This window comes from Littorina saxatilis, linkage group LG2 (assembly GCF_037325665.1).
Source record: "Littorina saxatilis isolate snail1 linkage group LG2, US_GU_Lsax_2.0, whole genome shotgun sequence".
NCBI lineage: Eukaryota > Metazoa > Mollusca > Gastropoda > Littorinimorpha > Littorinidae > Littorina > Littorina saxatilis.
The window spans coordinates 20,820,197-20,828,099 of NC_090246.1; the positions used below are offsets into that span (position 1 = coordinate 20,820,197).

A 7,903-nucleotide genomic window follows, 5' to 3' on the forward strand; every position below is an offset into this window, starting at 1 on the left:
TGTTACTGCCGGTGTAACACGAAATTTTTACTCCACGAAAAATTTACTTCGGAGTAGTTAGATAGCTCGTGTTAGGGTTAGGGTGGAATCATTTACTGTATTTGTTATTTATTCGTCAGGGGAGTAACATTTTTGACCGAAATGTTGACTCGAAACACACCTGTCGTGGGGAGTAATTTTCTCGTGTTATGGGGGAGTAATTTTTCGTTATGGGGGAGTAACTTTTTCGTGTTACACCGGCGTGAAATATTTTCGGACAGGTGGAGGCTACAGCGAAATGGACAAGAGAGAGAGAGAGAGAGAGAGAGAGAGAGAGAGAGAGAGAGAGAGAGAGAGAGAGAGACAGAGAGAGACAGAGAGAGAGAGAGACAGACAGACAGACAGCCAGCCAGACAGACAGCCAGAGAGAGAGAGGGAGAGAAACAGGGACTGAGAAAGCCAGAGAAACGTGTATGTCGACGCGTCAGCATGTCTGTACCTGTGGCTGTCTCCATGCGTTTATGCTATCTGTCTGTCTGCTATTATTTTTGGGATTGATCTTTTTGCTATCGGTGCCTTTTGCTTTTGCTGACTTGCACAGTTTCAAAGGTTCCTGTCCACACTACACACAAAATTGGCGCGTGCAAAATTTCAAGTCACATTTGATACTAACAAGTTTTAGTAATATTAACGAAAAGGAAGTATCATACGTTCACAACTGAACTGAAAAAAAATCGCGAAAACACAGGCAAAGAATAACCTTCCCCGCACGTCGATGAGGTAACCTCCACTGCCTAATTCCCATAACGTGCAACAACGACTTCAATCAACTTCTCGCAGTCACAGGGCCTGCTGCGAAAGCCATCAATATTACAGCTTCTCCGGTACCCAGCCTTCCTGTCCAAAGATCGATCCGAACAATCAATTAGCCCTGCACTGAGGTGATTCCGTATTCATCCGGTCGCACCCAGCGTTGCAAATGCCAAGAAGGCCACGAAAGCCTACAATTGGCAGAGCATCTTAAAACAGAAGCAGTTCCAAGTGGCTTTCAGGTAAGAAAAAAACCCCACATCACCCCCCCCAGTCAAACATAAATACAGTGACAGTTACAAACAGGTAAACGATGCACTGAGACCTTTTTGGGATCGTTTGGGGGCTCGTAATGGAAAGATGGTCGTTTTAAACCGGTGATCGGTTTCAACAGGTAATCGTAATTGCTAGAGAAAGGTCCATCTAGATAGTAGACTCAAATTGAATAGAACAGAAGATAAAAGACTAGAACAGAAGATAAAAGAATCGAACAGAAGATAAAAGAATCGAACAAAGTAAAATAACATACAATTACCAACATAAAAGTTTTCTCAAAGAAAGAATAATGTTGTACGTGTCTGTGTAGTTTTCTCTTTGTTGCAGTAGATGTGCGTCCGTACTGTCCGTAAAAACAATACGCATTAATATATTTGTACGTTTTCAGCTGAGTTCCAGCAGTTACCTTCTACCGGATTCAATGGGTAAAAGTCGGCAGCGTAAGAGAATGTTCACACGTGGCAACATGGCTCGGAAGTTTTGGTTTGATACAGATAAATCCCTTGCCTCAGCATTTCGAAATGTCGACAGTCGTGTTAATGGGCTGATGTACTAACAGTACAAAATTGTCAAACACGGTTATGTAACTGATGTGGCAAATACAGGGGAACTTCTTTAACACCTCCACAATCTGAGAAAATCAGGTTCCTTAAAGTAGATAGTCTTAAAATGGAGGTATATTCAGTCGTAGAGAGAGAGAGAGAGAGAGAGAGAGAGAGAGAGAGAGAGAGAGAGAGAGAGAGAGAGAGAGAGAGAGAGAGAGAGAGAGAGAAATAGATAGATAGAGAGTGAGACAGAGACAGAGAGAGAGAGACACACACAGAGAGAGAGAGAGAGAGAGAGAGAGAGAGAGAGAGAGAGAGAGAGAGAGAGAGAGAGGGGGGGAGAATGAGAGACAGAAAAAGAGAAAGAAAGATAGAGAGAGTGTGTGAGAGACAGAGTAACAAGCGAAAAGCTGACAGACAGTTAATCACGATTGGCTGACGCATACATTGGACCGTAATGCACAACGTATATAAACGCTTTTTTTTTTATTCGAACTATTCTAGTACTTAATGGCCATAAAGATGCCATTTTTTTTACGGCTTTTTACGATGTTCCAACAAACACGACAGCCTGCTCTACCTGTGTAGGCGATGAGAATAATAATTAAAAGTGCGTGAGTTTTTGTCTGATAGAGGCTACATAACTCTTAATTATTCATGGATACCTGGATAAGCTTTCCTGGTTTACAACCCTGGGGCCATTACACGACACTCCAAGCAAAGCAAAACGAGGAAACAGGTGGCAAGCGAAAATTTTTAATGTGCTGCAAGATAACACCACTTTACCATTAACTTTCGCACGGTAGTAAACGACGACATGCCCAGAGGACACGAGGACTGGTAATACCAGATCATTTTCCGATATTTGCTGTGTGGCCAAGCATACCGACTAAATATGCTATATCAATTTCAGAAGAAACATAAAGACAAGATACATCCGAATCTATTTAGTTTTGCACTTCTTGTCTTTAGATTGGCGATCTATCAAATTACCGTATTGCAATGGACAATAATACAATCTAGGGTTTAGTCTGTCTCAGTCACTACTATGGGTTCATTTAAATTGCCAAAACGTTTGCTTCTTTTGTACATTTTCGCGAATTTTTCATAATTTTTTAGCATCCATCAGTTTGACAGGGCCAAAAGGGGTTGCGCTTTCCTCTCACACTACAGAAAATTTAAGCGAATACAAGATCGAAAAAAGTGACAAATATTAAAATTACATCACTATGGATTGAAAATGAGCCTTGTCAAAAGGTAGAGTAAAACTGAGTCATCGACCACTTTCGACAGAGGTTCTACAACCATAGGCCGCTGAAACCCTGTTCCTATTTGCTGATCATATTTGCCAAGCCTTTGCACGACAGTTACTGAACTTGACACTTCTATTTGCCGTGCAAACTAGCACTTCTGCTTTCCCTCGAAAAAGCTCAGTCACAGTTACTATGTGAGACACCCTCGTATGCCGAAAATATCCTTTCCTATATATCGCTAGTTAAACAATCACACTCCACGGACATCTCGTAACTCAGTGCGTCTGTACATCATATGCAGAACAGACAAACAAAACAAGACAATAAAATGAAAAAGCCATGAAAACTTCATGAAACCTGCACCCCAACGTCCCTGGAAGCTGATTTATTGTAACGACAAAACATAAAACAGAATACAAAAACCTGGTAGCTGATTTATTGAAACGACAAAACATAAGGCAAAATACAAAAACTTCTGCCAGGGACGGCAAAATCAGAAAAAGCAGCAGCTAAGGTGGAGAGACTGTTTTACATCCATCTACGTCCGAACCTGAATGGTGAGAACAGGAACTCGATCCTCCACTACCCCCTAACGACACCCCCCCCCCTCCCTCTTCAACACACCTGCCTCCTCATTAGTGATTTTATTTTTAGCAGCGGAGGGACCGGTTCGGCGCCAGACAAGGAACACAACTAACAGAGGGAACAGGACTGTGACAAGAAAGATGTGGCGGAAGGGTTGAGGTGGGGGGGGGGGGGGGAGTGAGTGGAAGGAGGGAGCAGTCGTGAATGTCCACATAAAACAATTCGACACAGTTATTCGTGGGTCCATAGCTCCCTTTCTCGCAATGTTTGCCCGAGTTCCATGTTGGGATTGTGTTTTTTCTCTTCTGATTCAATCCTGACAATTTCGCCGGTGATGACCGGCGGCGTAACACAAAGACGCGCACGCACGCACACACAAAGACTCGATGCAAACACACACACACACACACACACACACACACACTTACACACTTACACAAACGGACAAACAAACAGGCATACATACAGGTTTGCTATTAAACACTCAGTAAGACGACAAAACAACTTCAGTTAAGTACACAACCGCAGTACTGCAGAAATGTTTTCAAAATTGCTACCTCAAAGCCAACAACGGACGTATGGAATTACACATTCAACGCATACCCCGTAGTACAGACTGTCAAGTGTGACTGCATCCCCTGTAGAGAGCCATTAAATTAAAATCATCCGTCAACAGTGTCAGGGGAACTTGTGAAATATGAACCTACGGCGTTTGTCCCTTTGAAACGCTGGAGGCATAGCCACTGACAATAATATGTATGCATACTTATGTTGTTTGGTGGAAATAAGTATGGCGCTAGAATGCCTGTTTTGTATACATATTGCCAGGGGAAAACAGCAGTAGAAATGTTGATACAAATGCGATGTTTTTTTCATTTATTTAGCTCGGTTTTGGTGTGGATGCGTTGGTTGATTTAAATATTGCCGAGTTAGATCTTCGTACAAATGTTAACATCATAGGCTCTATTCCAAAACTGCGTTTGTTTATCTCAATGATGTCGCCTTTGTAACACTCTCCAGAAAGAAATATAAGAAATCAAACCATTGAAAACAGGTCTCTCCTCTTCTGTGGATAGAAAGTAGTCTGAGGTCAAGGCAGATCACGCTCGCAACATTTAGCCAACATGTGCAAACATCTTTACAAATTTATTTATAAGAAGAAAAAAGAAAAAAATCAAAAACACTAAAGAAGGTAAATTAAAACCAGACTAAGGCCACACTAAGGTCTTATTTACTGCAGTAAAATGTCAAGTACCCGAACTAACATTTACCCGAGTCTGCCTCCTTTTAACCCCTTTTAGAACGGGTAGTTTGTGTACCCGTGAGCGCGAATGCTATTTGCTCAACCCAGTCTCGAGATTGAGTAAAATGCTGAAGGTACACTGCACATAAATGGTTCACTGGAGGAGGCACGGTTTGATGACTCATCACTGATGATGCGGACACTCAAGTGTACCCCTATAGCTTTCAATAAGTGCAGAAATAGATTTGTATTAGCTTACGTTTTTCTTTTCGTCACATAAGCAATGTTGGTGTCTTGTGTAGATATGATATAAGAATTGTCTAGATATGATATAAGAATAGTCTCTGCGGATAAGAATATATCTTAATCTTATTCTGATGATGTGGACACTGAAGTATACCACTATATAGCTTTCAATAAGTGCAGAAATAGATTTGTGTAAGCTGTACGGTTTTCTGTTCATATTGTACGTCCCATAAACTATTTTGGTGTCGTGTGTAGATACGAGATAAGAATAGTATCTGCGGATAAAAATATCTTATTCTTATCTTATTCTTATTCTGATGATGCGGACACAGAAGTGTACCACTATATAACTGTCAAAAAGTGCAGAAATAGATTTGTGTTGGCTTACGTTTTTCTTTCGTCCCATAAGCTATTTTGGTGTCTTGTGTAGATATGAGATAAGAATAGTATCTGCGGATAAAAATATCTTATTCTTATCTTATTCTTATTCTGATGATGTGGACACTGAAGTGTACCACTGTAGCTTTCAATACTAGCAGAAATAGATTTGTGTTAGCTTAAGTTTTTCTTTTCGTCCCATTAACTATTTTGGTGTCTTATGTAGATATGAGATAAGAATAGTATCTGCGGATAAGAAAATCTTATTCTTATCTTATTCTTATTCTGATGATGCGGACACAGAAGTGTACCACTATAGCTGTCAAAAAGTGCAGAAATAGATTTGTGTTAGCTTAAGTTTTTCTTTCGTCCCATAAGCTATTTTGGTGTCTTGTGTAGATATGAGATAACAATTGTATCTGCGGATAAGAATATCTTATTCCTATCTTCTTCCGATGATGTGGACACTGGAGTGTACCACTATAGCTTTCAATAAGTGCAGGTATAGATTTGTGTTAGCTGAAGATTTTCTTGTCACATTGTACGTCCCATAAACTATTTTGGTGACTTGTATAGATTATGAGATCAGAATAGCATCTGCGTGAATCATTTGCCTAGAGCTACAGGTATGATATATCCATCTCATCATCACATTCGATTCATCTCACATAAAGATCTATTGTTCTATTGTTGCTTTTATGTTTATGTGCCTGTTGACATGGAAGGAGGTCGGGATTACTTGAATCGCTCTCTGTCTTGTCTGTCTGTCTGTCTGTCAGCCTGCCTGCTTGCCTGTTTGTCTGCCTGACAGTCTGTCTCTCGAGGGGACAAAGATTATTGTCATCTCAAATGGCAAACGTAAACTGTACACAACAAAACAATCCAGTGCCAATAATATGGTAATGATTGGGCATATTTTCCAAATAATGTTTGATCCTTGATCCCATATAATTGTTTTCGTTCTTTTACACCCAGTTTTCTTCTGAAAGTTAACACTGTGCCCTGTCCCGTTTGTACGGTTTCTACTTGACACTTCACACCTTGGTAATCAGTGTTGGCTATTACACGATAAGTGAGACCCAATCCTTATTGCCCGCATGTGACTTGGATTATAGGTAGTACTCGTACGCTTGCGTTCTCTGCGTTCTGCTTTTCTGTGAACACAGGGTTAATGGAAATCCGACTATTGTAACGATGGTAGACAAACACACATACACACTTAAACACAAATATATATACGCACACAGAACCGAGAACACTATCTATCATAATCGTAATCATCAAGTGACATTCTCATAATTTCATAACACTGCTCTAATGTTCGACAACCAGACACATTACGACTCAGTGACATGTTCATGACTACCTAAATCTGCAATTTTTCCACAAGGGATTACTTGATGAATGTGTGTGAGTGTATTGCTAATCACATCTATCACGGCTTGTGCATCTGAGAGGGGTTCAGCACTAGCACTGACTGCCACATTCGGATTCAGTCTTACGTCCGGTCTACAAAGCCAGCCGAGTGTGACCAAGTTGTAATACATGTGTTGCATTAATCACTGCCAGTCACGCGACACAGTCATTGAAAACACGCCATATAAACAAACAAAACCAGTTACAAGAGAGCAGAAACTGAACGCACACACAAACACTCAAACACACACACACACACTCACACACACACACACACACACACACACACACACACACACACACACACACACACACACACACACACACACACACACACACACACACACACACACACACACACACACACTAAACTATGTCAATTATACTCATACAAACATATATATTCCAAACAAACACCTTCACTCCTTTCGCCTAATGACAACTACACTCATTCTACTGAAAAATACACAAGAGCTGCCGGTTATCTGACTCACAATGTAAATCTATGAATATGCAACTAGACTCAGCATCATCAATAGTTAAGCGAAATTCGATGAGACTGCACTGACTGTAGAGCAGCGAGCAAGTGTCCCACCAATTCATCTTCAAAACAGTCTCAAGTGAAAGCTATCTTGAGGAGACACGCCCACCTGTCTCCACCTAGACTGTTCAGGTAAACAAAACAGTACCGGCTGTTCAGTTTACCTTCGTTAATTTCTCGCCGGTATTTGACTATCCATAAGGAATAGAAGCGCACGTATTTGGGGACGCTAAGTGAAGACGTCTTATTGAATAGACCTTTTCGGTATCTGAGCAGCTCTCGCGAGACACGCTCTTTGTTATGCTTTGAACATCGCGAGAACTTCGAACCTTGGCTTGTGCAGCTCGCACGAGATCGCTGTACCGCATGCTTTGCTATGCTCTGAAGTTTGCGAGAGATTACGAGAGCTTGGAATACCGATAGGGTCTATTAATGAGAAGTAATCAAGCAGTACGTGGGAGTGTGTAAGCCAGGTAATATGCCACACCTGTGTGCGACCAGCCCCTGACTGAATCATCTGTGTTGATTTAACTGACTATATAGTACATATTTTACACACAAATATAAGCGTGTGGTGTCATTTGCCTTTCTACGAGGCTTCGTCATCATTCACATGCTGAATGACGAACAG

General features: G+C 41.1%; 1 protein-coding gene across 13 annotated transcripts in view; it reads right to left on the reverse strand.

Annotated features, from left to right (window-relative positions):
- The window catches only part of LOC138958453 (microtubule-actin cross-linking factor 1, isoforms 6/7-like), a 148,436-nt gene that overhangs the window by 116,327 nt on the left and 24,206 nt on the right, over positions 1-7,903 (reverse strand). The window lies entirely within an intron of this gene.